This window comes from Panthera leo, chromosome B2 (genome assembly GCF_018350215.1).
Source record: "Panthera leo isolate Ple1 chromosome B2, P.leo_Ple1_pat1.1, whole genome shotgun sequence".
In the NCBI taxonomy this organism is placed as follows: domain Eukaryota; kingdom Metazoa; phylum Chordata; class Mammalia; order Carnivora; family Felidae; genus Panthera; species Panthera leo.
This window is the reverse complement of record NC_056683.1, coordinates 25,037,557-25,051,432: the sequence shown is the minus strand read 5'-3', so window position 1 is coordinate 25,051,432 and position 13,876 is coordinate 25,037,557. Positions and strand designations below refer to the sequence as shown.

Here is a 13,876-nt window from a genome sequence, read left to right as displayed (position 1 = left end):
TTTCTCTCCTCTCTGCCCAGCACAGATCCTGCCCACAGAGCAATTGATTCCAAGACTAAGAGCTACGTCTATAACCACACCTGGCCAATCTGAAGAGGAGGTGCCTACAACACCTGTAATCATTAATGTCCCAATCACGTCAGATTGTCCTGCACCTCAGCATGGCACATTCTTGGCAGGAGTGCCTCCTGGTCCCAGGCTGCTGTTGAGGAGGAGGGCACCAGCTGCTGGCTCTGGGGCAAAGAATCACTGGCTTATGTCTCCACACAAACTTCCCATTGATGAGTTTATTTGAGGTTAAGTGACGCAAAAGAGTACATTATGCTTATATTAGATGGCCAGGAGACAAAAGAGATTTTAATGAAAACATTCAGGGAGACGGGGGTAATGCCAATACTGTTGTGAGCTCAGCCACCTGAGCAATAATGGTACCCAGCTGAGGGCAGCCACAACCCCACTTAGTTGCTACCTAATAAGACTTTCCATGGTTACCTAACACAACTTGTATCAATTAACAATGCTGGAATGAAAGAAAACACAGTTGAGAGAGACAGAACTGCTCCCATGGCCAGTAAGGAAAGAAAGCCTGCCTAGAAGTGTCGGCCAGCATGGTTGTTCTCAGCTTGGGGTAGGGGGTCAGGGAACCCAGCGGGTGCCCTGACCCCCTCCAATTAGGCACAAGACTAGACAACTTCTCTGAGACAATAAGCAAACTGCCTCCAGACTCCCCAAGATAAGGTGTCTCATTCCTGGGGATCTGTCTGTAACACCACCCCTGGGGCACATTCCAGAAGCTGGGTAGGGTGGGGCTGAGGGAATCCATGGAGATGGCATCCCTTCCTTTGACTTCTACTTCTAGGATGGACAAAAGTAACTGGAAGACAAAATGTGTTCAGATACAGTAATATCTCCAAAAGAATTTCAGAAGCACGAGGAAGCTTTGAGATCACCTTTCTCTTGAAATATGTTCACACCAACTCTTGATAAAATAGAGCAATTAGTCATTTCGCTAAGCAAGGACTAAGAGACTTTTAAAAATCTAAAATGTATGTAGTATCTGGGTGGCTCAGTCGGTTGAGTGTCTGGCTCTTGGTTTTCAGCTCAGGTCATGATCTCATGGTTCCATGAGTTCGAGCCCTGCGTCGGGCTCTGCGCTGATGCTACAGGGAGCCTGCTTGGGATTCTCTCTCTCTCTCTCTCTCTCTCTCTCTCTCTCTCTCAAAATAAACAAATAGACTTTTAAAAAGAATCTAAAATGTACTTTGTCCCTGACATTAGTCTCTACACCCTTTGCCTGCCACCAAAACAATCACAGAATCCAGAGGATTCTCCCTTTCAAACATATCCTGACCCCATCCCCCACACTCCGTCTTCACTATGGGCAACCTGACCGACCTGGACTTGGTAGGGATGCACTCATCATTCTGGTGTGTGTTCTGCAATGTGAGCTGGGAGGCTAAAAACAAACCACTTCCGGACTCCCTTCCAGCTAAGGTTTCGGCGGTGATTTAGGTTCTGTCAATCAGCTGCACACCCTAAAATAACTTCCAGTACACAACCCAGACCTAATTTGGGGGATCACTTGCATTAGGAAGAGTGTGCAGTGGGGGTAAGTGGGCCATCCATTCTGCTGTTCAGATCTAGCAGTGCTCCATCTGGAGGTGGCTCAGGTGTAATCGTGAGCCAGCAGTTGGACAGTGACCTCCTGATTCTTTAGCCTCCTCACTGGGCGGGCCAGTTCTAGGGAGTTGTTCTAGGAAACCTTCTGGAGGCCCAGCCTACAGCTGCTCCTGCAATTTAGTGAGCACTGTTTCCCTGTATTTGATCCCTACTCCCTAACACCTAGAGTAGTTTCTGTTATCTGCAAATTGAACCAAAGAGCCTGATTAAACTTCCTTGGGACGAGTTGGCAGGGTGAGGACAGGATGTGGGCCATGTCACCATCCTCCCTTCCTGAACTAATACAAGCGTCTCCATGCATTAACTCTGGCCTCCCTCAAATCCATTCCCTACAGAACAATGAAAACAATCCTCTAATTAAGCATGTTAACACTTCATCAGCAGGTTTAACACGACCATAAAAGCGTTTAAGTCATGGCCCCGTTTCGTAATCTTAGGCTTGCTTTCTTTGCCATTGTTCCCAAACCAGGGACATTCTATGGAGATGCCTCATGATGCTTGCCAGCCATGACTAAATGGTGAGACAGCTGACCCTAAAAAGTGTTCTCAATTTTAGCTGCACATGTTCTGTTTAAAAAAAAAAAAAAAAAAAAGGCAGAGGTTGTGGAAAATCTGGCAGACTGTTTTTCTATCTATATATTTTAAGGATAAGCTCAAAGAAAAGAAATAAAATTTGCATTATTTTCAAAGGAATCATCTAATTGCTTGACTTGCCAGAGTAGAAAAATATTCATCAAGGAAACTAATGAAATTTCTAAAGAAGATGCAAAATCAATGGGAGGTAAGAAAAGCAATCTTATTTTCGGTAATAATAAATCCTATGATAAAGTAAATGTAAAACAAGAACATGAAAATATTGGAAGAAAACAGATTACTTCTTCAATTTTGAAATGGAGATGAAATCTCTAAAAATTAAGGGAGAAAAAAAAAAGTACCTAAGGAAAGAACTGACAGATTTTATAACACTTTAACCCTTACTACTTAATTACTATTCATTTATTTACTATGATTTAAATTATGTAAATTATTGCTTATTTATTATTTGAAACTTCCATGGGTTAAAAATACCATAAACAAAATTATAAAGATCTAAATTTGTCAAATATATTAGGGGATCAGAGTATGCCGTTCCAAAATATGCCATGTTGGCATAAAGATTATTTTGAGCTGAAGGCAAATGAGAGTCAACATATACAAAAAGAAGCCTTCTCACAGCTTTTTTTATCTGATTAAAAGCAGAAACTTCTGAGAAATGAGGACTGCTATAAATCCCCTCTCCTGGGAAGTTTTATGGCCATGAACAAGACAGAAAGTCTGCACAGAAATGGGTCTGCAAACAAAACTCACTACAGGGAACCTTATCTTCCATGAGTTTCCCCACATTATTTATCTTCCCAGATTTGCCTCCCTTGACAGCCAAACCCCCTTTTCCTTTGTCTTGTCACTTCTCTAAAAATTTACTGTACTTTGTTCAGAATTTGTATAAGCTCAGATTCTAACACCCCTTTGAGTTACTATCACTGAGTTTCTCCTGTGTGTTTTCACACTGCATATGTTCATAAACTCTGTTTTTCTCTTGTTCATCAACCTTTTGCCAGTCTAATTTCCAGGGCCCCAGACACAGAACCTAGGAGGGTAGAGGGAAAAGTGTATTTTACAATATCCAAAGAGTTAATATCCTTAATATTTAATAAGCATTTACATAACAATATAGACTAATACTCCAACTAGAAATGGGTCAAGCACTCAATCTCAAAAAACATTTGAGAAATACTCAATTCCTTTAATGAAAATCAAAGCACAACACTTTGATTAATTTCTTAAAGATGTAGGAGAAACACCAAGGTGCAAATCTGTGCTAGGAATGTAAACTAGACCCTGTTTCCAGAAGGCAGTTTAACAATACACATCACGTTACTTTAAACAGTGTGCACTCTACCCCAGTAATTCCCTTTCTTGGAACTTTTTCCCAAGGAAATTATCAGAGATACCCACAGAGGTCTCAGTGCAATGATGTTCACTGATTGTTAACCTATAAAAATAAAAAATGGGAACTTGACTAAATGTTCAATACTATACAGTCATTAAAATTTTGCTTCTGATATATACAATGAAATATTACTCAGCCATAAAAAAAGAATGAGATCTTGCCATTTGTGATGACATAGATGGACACAGAGGGCCCCATACTAACTGAAATAAGTCAGACAAATACCATATAATTGCACTTACATGTGGAATCTAAAAAATGAAATAAGTGAACAAACAAAAACAAAAACAGACTCATAAATACGGAGAAAACACTGGTGGTTGCCAGAGGGGATGGGGTAGGGGATGGGTGAAATAAGTAAAGGGGATTAAGAGGTACAAACTTCCAGGTAGAAAGTTTCACCTGGATGAAATGTACAGCATAAGGAATACAGCCAATAAATATTGTAATAATGTTGTATGATGACAGATGGTAACATACTTACAGTGATGAGTACTGCATAATGTAGAGACTTGTTGAGTCACTATGTTGGACTCCTGAAACTAATGTAACACCATGTGTCAGTTAAAACAAAATCTGCCTTGGGGCACCTGGGTGGCTCAGTCAGTTAAGCTTCTGACTCTTGATTTCAGCTCAGGTCATGATCTCATGGTGAGATCAAGCCCTGCGATGGGCTCTGTACTGACAGCGCAGCCTGCTTGGGATTGTCTCTCTCCCTCTCTGCCTCTCTCCAACTCATGTGTGCATGCGCTCTCGCTCTCTCTCTCAAAATAAATAAAATTCAAAACACCCATTAAAACAAAATTTGCCTTTGAAAACTAATGATTGAGAAAAATGCTCATGATGTAATGGTATGAAAAAAACTCAGAATAAAAAAGAACCCAGTGAATGGAAGAGATATTTAAGTATGTAGGGAAAATTATTAGAAGGTATTCCAAACTATTAAAGTGATTATCTCTGGAGGGCTGAATTAAGACTGAGCTTTATTTTTGATTTTATTCTTTCCTTGACTTTCTCAAACTTTCTACAATGAATCTATGAACCTTATAATGACAGAAAAAATACAGCAAATATAATGTAAACTCCCACAATGGTAGGCAGAAATGGTGGTGGTGAGGGTAAGACAAAAATCATTAAAAATTAAAAATAACACCCAAAAACCTTGCCACCTTTTCAGGGATGTGCATTTTAACACAATCTAAAAACTCAAGCCTAGAGGAAGCTGGTGTGGAAACTGACTTAAAACCAGATCTTCAGGGCCTAAAGATTGCTTATGTTAATGCTCACTGACTAAAGCAAAGGCATATTTCTTACAAATGGGAAAAAGAAAATTTTCTCCAAGCTCATCTCTTGTAGTGATGAGCTCGCTCCATTAGAAGCCACATGCTTTCACCCATCACTCTGCAAGTCCTCTGTTCTAAAGCTGAGGACAGTCTGTTGAGATAAAAGGAAACATTTCTGTTCAGCACTACAAAGGGGATAATGCCACTTAAAATTTCAAAAGCTTAAATAAAATAAAACTCCTAACTGAGCTGTAGGAATTTAGAGAGATATAAGGTCAGCATTCTTCTGCCACCATTTTTCTCCCTAAAGTAGCATTCCAGCAGCTTCTCATGAACCACTGGTTTATAGACCACGGATTTGCCATTTCCACATTTCTTAATTGGAGACCATAGAAATGGGCAAGTGCGCACACACCCGTCTACCTGCAAGATCAGTCATGGACGCACACACTCTACGTGAGCAATCTGACGAAGCACATTAGCTACAATCAGCTCCTCGACATTTAGGCAGCCTCTTCTACCCTGTGTTTTTAAATAATTTTTTAGTCTAGCAGTACATGGATTTTTTTTTTCCCTAAAAGACTTCATCAAAATTCAAAATATACTGCATGTCCTGAAAACCCCAAATTGCTCTCTGCTTTTTGCCTCTAAGCTCACCCTCCAATTCTAGGAGACTCACTGCCAACAGTAGCCAACACAACTGACAATTAAAGTTGGCATCCTTGCAAGCTTCCTTATATGACATAATAAACACCCTTGCCAGGTACTCTGGGTTTTTTTTTTTTTTAGTTTTGTTTCTGTGTCTTTCATTAATTGCTACTGAAATTGCTCTTTAACTTTCTTTTTTTTTTTTTTCTTAACTTAGTGCCAAAAAACCAAGGCATGTTGAAGGAAACAGTTGCACAAAAATCTATTGCAAGCCCGTTCATGCTAGATATAAGACACACTTCGACTAGAAATCCTTCATTCCCAGTCATTTGCAGGACACCCAATCCAGAACCAAGGCATTAAAGTTTATTATGTTTCTTAAACTTCACACAGCCCCATTTCTGGTTAATGTAGTAATTTTGGATTCATTCTAACCCTCATGCAGGGATCTCTATCTCGTTTCTTCATTTCTTTTTCCAATGACAACTCTTACTGCCTGCCACTTCCTGCTGTCACGTTCCCAGGAAGAGAAATGAAAACTGCAATGCTTTAGTTATTGATATTGGGGGCTTCCCTGGTTCTTCCTGAATTTGACCATTTTTTAAAGTGCTAGAAATACAAAACTGTGATCGAAGAGAATTTTAAAAGTAAACAGAAAAATAACCACCAATGTAGGATCATCTATGGGAGACACTGATTTTCCTTTACTTTTTCTTAAAGGAAATAAAGACATGTATTGTTCTCAGCAGAGGTTTACATTACTGAATATTCTTATTCATTTGGTTTAATGCCCCCTTTGGCATTTGGGGAAACTGTATCTATATCCCACAAGGCAATGAGATTATAAATAAGTAATGCCCTTCTACCAACCAAAACCTTGGAGAGTCTTTCCAAATTCCAAAATGCATATTTTACTAATGGCCCTCACCAGCTACCCTTATAAAGGGAAATTAAGAGTAAGCCCTATAAATTAAAGAGGCCTATTGCAAAGCCAGAAAGAAAGAAAGAAAAACCTCCACAGTCCTAGGCATTAAACAGGAGGAACTATTAATGCCCTGAGTGAAATCAACACACAGGCTCCTTAGCACACTAATTCATATTTAAGTAACTGGAAGACTTTTAACTTGAAAAATTAAAAAAGTTGCTTCATATGTTACTAGAGGATATCTTTTAGTATGACACAATGCCTGAGCAAAACTGGACTGTAACATTAACATTTAAAATAGCTCCACTAATTCTGGAAGGAGCCAAGTATGGGAAACTTTTGACAGTTGGATCAGGGAACCTTTGGAATGAGAAGAATTTGATGAGCCAGGTGATCAATCATAGAAGAATTCAGAGGCAGAAGGAAAATCATCTTTCGTTTGCTGAAAACAAATGCCTCAATCCCATCCTACTGCCTGACTTAACACAGCCCTGTTAAGTTCTCTGTATGACCTGAGCTGCCCCTCCCCTCCAATTCACATGCCCGCCCCACCTGCCTGCCAACCCCTGGCATGATCCAGCCATACCAAAGCACCCGCCAGGTCCCCAAAAGCCTCGTGGTCCTCGCCTGCATTGCTCTTCTGCACCTGCCTCACAATATCCACATACACCCCAATTTTTTGGGCTCAATGCCCATCTGAAGGACAAAACTCATTTCAGCCAATGATATACAATGACATTGTATATCACCAGTGCATTGTAGTGTGCTGACTTTCTGTACTGCTTGCATTGTTTTCTTTCAATGAGCATGCATTATCTTTGTAAGCACGCAATTAAATGAACAGGGAGAGGGGTACAAAATTACAAAGATTCAAATGAACACATTTCCATAGATCTATCAAGTTCAATAAACTCAATTGAGGGTGTCTCTTGTTCCTGTACTGGATCAGAGACCCCTTCTCCTATTCTATGATATTCTGTATCACGACAAACATGCAGACTATGTAACATGCATATTGTAATCACCTATTGTTTACAAGTTTTTCTTTACTAGCTCAGGGATCAGCAAACTACAGCCTGCAGGCCAAGTACGGCCCTGCCACTTGACTTGTAAATAAAATTTTATTGGAACACAGCCACACTCATTCATTTACATATTGTCTCTGACTGCTTAGGCGTTTCCACTGCTTATGCAGGGTTAGGTAGTTACAATAGAGACCATAAGGCCTGCAAAGCTGAAAATATTTATTATTTGGCCCTTCACAGTTAAAACTTGCCAACCCCAGAAGTAAACTGTGAGTCCCTGCAAGAAAGAGACCATGTCTTATTTCTATAACCCTAATCTCTAAGCTAATGTCTGGAAGGGGGGATATGCAAAGCTGCATCCTCACCCAGGAGCTCCCACTCTCAGAATTTCTTTGTATTTGCTTGTGTTCACTGAACCATGCATCTTCTACTCTTCCCCCCACCGTGACTGTAGTTCTTCAAATATAATTTAATTTAAATAATTAATACGTAATTATTATACAAAATTTATATAGGCAATATAGTTTTAAATGTTTCCGCTTACCTTTCCACTATTAGCAACTTACCTCCAGGGAAAGATAATTCTAGTTTTATTACAAAAACCAAGAGAATATTCAATATATGAGAAATTTTTCTTAAAACAATAAAGAACTCTCTAATAGAATAAATATCTATTTTAAATTAGGCATTGTTTTAAGAAGAAAGGAACTAACATTTGTTAACTACCATAGTCTAGCACTCTGCAAGCCGCTGTGACCAGCCTCTCTCATTCGGATATCACAACGATCCTACAACACAGGTATCATTATCAGTGTGCCCATTTTACAGATGAAGAAACCAAGGCTAAGAGACGTGAAGCAGCTAGTCTGAGGTCAAATGGATCTTTAAGAGAAGATAAGAAATCCATGTCTGATGAAAACTACTATCCTTTCCCCCAATAAACTCAAAGAAATAGCTCTAGTTCATGCAAATAAAAACAACTCCCTGGTTTGTATTACACAGGTTATAAAATTTTTTTTAATGTTTATTTATTTTTGAGAGAGAGAGAGACAGAGTGTGAGTGGGGGAGGGTCAGAGAGAGAGGGAGACACAGAATCTGAAGCGGCCTCCAGGCTCTGAGCTGTCAGCACAGAGCCTGATGCAGGGCTCAAACTCACAAACGGTGAGATCAGACCTGAGCCAAACGCTTAATCGACTGAGCCACTCAGGAGCCCCAATTGTCATAGGTTATACAGCTTTGGTGTTGCTGGGTATGCAACACTTCGTGGACACAGAAGCAAAGCATTATAGTGGAAGTAGGACAGGCTTTGGTGTTATTTCGTTGTTACAGTGACGGAACCAAAGTAACTTAGAAAGTGCCTGTGAATAGCAGGTGTTTCATAAATGGTAACTGTTAAAAATAAGAATATCACAGTATCTTTAGTATTCATAGAAAAATTTTAGCACCAAAGTGCTGGGAAAAGTCAAGGTCAGCATTTTAATGGAGACCAAATTTTGGGCTTCCTGTCGAATGGCTATCTTTTTTATAATATAGTATGAACCAGAGTAGTTGAGAAGCTATCCCAGCTTTTCTTCTGTTTCAACTCTGCTCTATGCATCTTGAAAGGGCGTGAATATTAGGTGAAAAGGTCTCTTCGAACAAGGATGTTTTTGCTTTGTCTGACTCGGACTGGAAAGCAGTACCACCTTTTCCACGAAGACAGCCAACACGGACCTGCTGAGGACAACGTGCACAGAGCCCACAGGCTGCACCTGGCCTGTGCCCTGGCCCACGTTACTGCACACAACAAATGGTCTAACTAGAGGACAGCACAAGTCGTTGAATTTTTACCATTTTTGTCTTCATTGCACTTGGGCTGAGCTGTTTGTCATCACCCCCGAGGAGGAGCATCATAGGAGGAACAAGAACACTGGAAGAATGAAACCTAACCCAACATGAGGGCTGAGCCCAGGGTCCAGATGTGACTGTTGGGAGGTGGTGTCATGTCTGGGAGGCACAGATTCTGCATCAGATGCACCTGAGTTTTGATTCTCTTGTTGCCCCAGATAGTCGTGTGACCATGGGAAGTAATTTCACCTCTAGTGGCTTGAGTTTCAACATCTATGATAGGGCAGTCACAAAACCTACACTGTAGGTTTGTTCTGAGTCAATAACAAAGAATGTGCCTCGCGTAGTCACTGGTACAAGGTGAGGATCACTCATTAATTCTGTCATTTAAGCAGCTCCTTGGGGGCTGATGTCTGTTGATAAGTAACACCTGAATGTGAGAATAATTAAGCTATTTTCAAAAAGGGTTTTGATATTTCGAGTCTGTGTTACTCACATAGGCTTACCCCTAATGGATCCAAATGAAGGGGTATCTTACTGGCTGTATATACTAGCTAGTTGCCAGAACAGAAGGTGGGAGAGGCCAGTAAAGAAGCTGCCCCCCGAGGGGAGAGCTGTGCTCACGGCTGGGGAGGGACCATCAGGAGAAGGGGCACAGCTCTGCACAGGGTTTCTACCTGCTCTCCAAGTCCCCGCCAGATCTCAGGATGCAATGCCCTTCACTTTGACCTCATCAGCAGCAACAGCTCCATTTCCCAGCCTCCACAGTCATTCAGTAAAAATACTATTTCTCTGATCAAAAAGAGAAAAAGCAGCAGACAACACTATTCTACCCAAAGCCACGTTTATATTTTTTCCCCCCTGAACTATTAATCTTCTACAAACACTGTGCCGAGCTGGCAACGTGACAGCAAAATGTGACTATGCACTTTGTCTCCTCAGATGCCCGGGGCTGGGCGGGGAGGGTGTTAACATGCAGACACAGCCCATGGGCACGGGGAGCAGTAGGGGGGCTGCCCTGCCCCAGGAAAGGGCCCTTTACCTTCCACTTTGGATGCCTCTGACACCCTGGGCACAAGTTCACTGGCAGACAGTTCTCTAAGATTCTGCCTCAAATAAAACTCAAAAGCATCCTGAAGTCAAAGCCAGAATCATCTCACTGGGGGCCCTGCTTCCTACCATGAATCCATTCTCCTGAGGACAGATCCCAGGAGCCCACATGGGCCTAGCCAGATGTATGGGAGAAGGAAATGGAGAATGTGCTAGGTGTTCTGAATCTCACCAAGAGGAGAAAGAGTTACAAGGGACCCTTTCAAGCCAACATAGCTGCAAAGTTATAAGACCATGGCTTCCAGGTGGTTTCCCAGTGGCCCTCCAATGTGGCTTTTCTGGATGTCCTCAGCCCACCCAATGCTGCAGGTGGTCAGAATTATATCGTATTTAATGCTGATGACAGGCCTGGAGGGGCTAGCTCCAGAGAGGACATCCTTCTGCTGCTAATGGACTAGAATTAAGTTACAGGACCCGGGAACTTGTCTCGAGGAGCCCCTTCCAGTGAACACAATAAACAGCTGTTCTGATCTCAGTGAGCCTCAGAAAACCATGGGGTTTCTGCTATAGTGCTAACTGCAATCATTATCTGGATGAACTTGGCCTGGCTTAGCTAAGCCAGGGCATCTGAATTCCATCCCAGCCCTAAGGCGTGCTCTGAAAAGGTTCAATTCATACAATCCAAATTCATATTCTCCATTAACCACAGGGGCGCCTAGGTGGCTCAGGCAGTTAAGCGGCTGGCTTCAGCTCAGGTCATGATCTCACAGTTGGTGAGTTCAAGCCCCACATCGGGCTCTGTGCTGTCAGCTTGGGGATCTGCCCCACCCCCACTTGCATCTCAAAAATAAACATTAAGAAAAAAAAAACTATTCTCCATTAACCACTGATTCAACAGAGCAGCTTTTACAAAGCTTGTCCACACATTAGGTCCTCCTCACTCCTCCTCTCTCTAAGGCAGACAGGAAGCAAACGATGAGATAAAGTGAATGGTCCATAAACGAAACCCTGCCCCTGGACTGTGCTCCCATGTGTGGCTGCATCTTTAAAACCCATTCACCTCTGAGTCAGCATTTAAAGCATTTTCTCAAGGCAGCATGGCTGAAAAAGCACCAGGAAATGTTCATTTCAAAAAGGAGATGGACGGTCACATAATTTGTGGTGACATCCAGTTAAACGAAGTGCAGCTGGGGTCTCATTTGCCGGGTCTGTCAGAGCCTTGACTATGTTCACATGCATCATGAATCCTGAAGGGTGGGATCTACACATGGCATTTCCCAAACTTATTTGACCTTGGAAACCCTCTCCCCCTTCAAAGGGTGTGTTTTTGGACTGCAGCATTCGAGAGATGTTGGCCATGTGTTTTCTGTTTGCCCTTCATGACATACTACTCTCTGATCACAATGTGAATTACAACATGACAATTCTTGGATTTTAAGGCTGGAGTGAAGGAGTCCCGTCAACTCCAGCAAGCCACGTGTGGGGAGGCGGGGCGCTAATCACATGACTCGAGGGCCACTGAAAGCAAGCATAGGGATTTGTTTTCCCTCCTTTTGGTCAGAGAAAATAAAAATGATAACTATTTTCCTCTGTTTTTGCAAGAGATCATAAAAGATCACCGATAACAGATGGACAAACATGAAATACTCTTAGGAAATGATATGCAAAAGGTCAACCACCACAAGAGACAATCAGCTGTGTAAAATCCAGCCTCCTCCAAAAGCAACGTAACTGCCCTTGTGCATCCCTGCTTCCCTTGAAGGAGGACACCCCCTCACCAGCCCACAACCGGTTGCATGTACTCTGTAGGAAATTGCACACACTCTCTCATTCTTTTAAAAGTCGTCTACACCAAAGAAGTGAGATGGGGACGGAGCTTCAGTTGGGCAAGATGAAGTTCTGGAGAAGCATGGCGATGATGGATGTACAACAGTGTGAGCATTACTGCCGCTGAACTCTACACTTAAAAATAGCTAAGATGGTGAATTTTATGTGTATTTTACCACCATTAAGAAAACAATTTTTGTTGGTGTATTTTCAAGTCTTAGCTTCAACTGTTCACTGCATTCCAGTGCTGCTAATGACAAACTCAAGATGTGGGACGGGGATGTGGGCTCACCAGTGTTCCATGTAACTCACGCACAGACAGCATTATCGCTTTGAAGAGAGCCCCAAATTAAGATCTTAGCAGAGTATAGTGGTGTAACCACTTCCTTCCTGTGTATCATCAGTCCTGTGGATTCTAACACCAAGGAAAATCTGCAAGGTCCGGACCCCTCTGCATGGCACCCTCTTGCCACTGGAGTGACTATATCTTGCAGGGAGATACCTTTTCCCCTCAAACTTGCCCATGGATGAACGGTGGAAAGGAAAATCCCCCACAATAAAGGAAGAGTGACAGCACCTTCCTGTGTCACATTGTCACCTGTGCCCCTCAACCTTCCCCATCAACCTCACACAATGTTCCAGGCAGATTACCCCAAGCTCTTAGGGCCGGCCCTCAACATAAGCAGTTTTACTTTTTCCTTCAGGCCCACCAGGAGCTCATCTGCGTGTTGCAGAGTACGGCACAGCTTCAGTGTTTAATGACCATGTACTGCTCACCTACAGGGCGCCACACCCCAGGGGAATAACACTGTCCTGGCTCTGAAGAGTTGCAAGTCTAAGAATGGAAAATGGCCACGAATAAGAATGACAACTCTGAGAAATGAAGGGCCTTATGGTGGATGTGTATTAGGTGCCCGAGCAGTGCATCAGGGGGGTCTAAGTTTCCATTTCTCATCATGACTTCTTTGTGGGAACCTTCCAAGCCTTGGGCATGTATGGGGCTATGGGTGAGCAGAAAGCTGCACTAGAAGACAGCAGAAGCATGGGGAAGGAAGGAGACCCACACCTGGGCCTGACATGGGGCAGGAAGGAGACCCACGCCTGGGCCCGACACGGAGTTAGAACGAGGGTGGGGACAAGCAAGGGGGCGAATCCTGTGGGGGGGCCTCCCACACCATGTTACAGAGCTGAAATTGATCCAAAACAAATTTTAAATGGAATTAAAATGTTAACTGAAAGCAAACTTTCTTTTAGCTTTTGCTTGATGCTGCTGTTGTTACACATATCCTGATCAAAGATCTCAGCCTTTTTCAGAGGAAGACAACCAAATCCCTGCCCCTGGCTCTTCATGGGACAGGGTGGGAGGGAGGGTGGTAAAGACTGTCAAAACAGCCTGCCCATGGGTGGGCATGAGGGTTGCAGGTTGTTGGTTAGTCATTGATTAACAGGTTTAAAGATGTGGATGAGCCCAGAAAGGAAGAGAATTAATCCTATCAGTCATTTATACCTAGGTGTGAACTGCTTTCATTTCTTAGCTAGGAGAGTTGCACAGATATTTTGTTTTTAAATGTTTTTAATTATTTTTGAGAGAGAGAGAGAGAGAGCAAGTGGGGGAGGGGC

General features: G+C 42.4%; 1 protein-coding gene across 9 annotated transcripts in view; it reads right to left on the bottom strand.

Annotated features, from left to right (window-relative positions):
- SLC22A23 (solute carrier family 22 member 23) overlaps nt 1-13,876 on the bottom strand; it is a 181,856-nt gene that overhangs the window by 144,088 nt on the left and 23,892 nt on the right. The gene's annotated exons all lie outside the window — the stretch shown is intronic.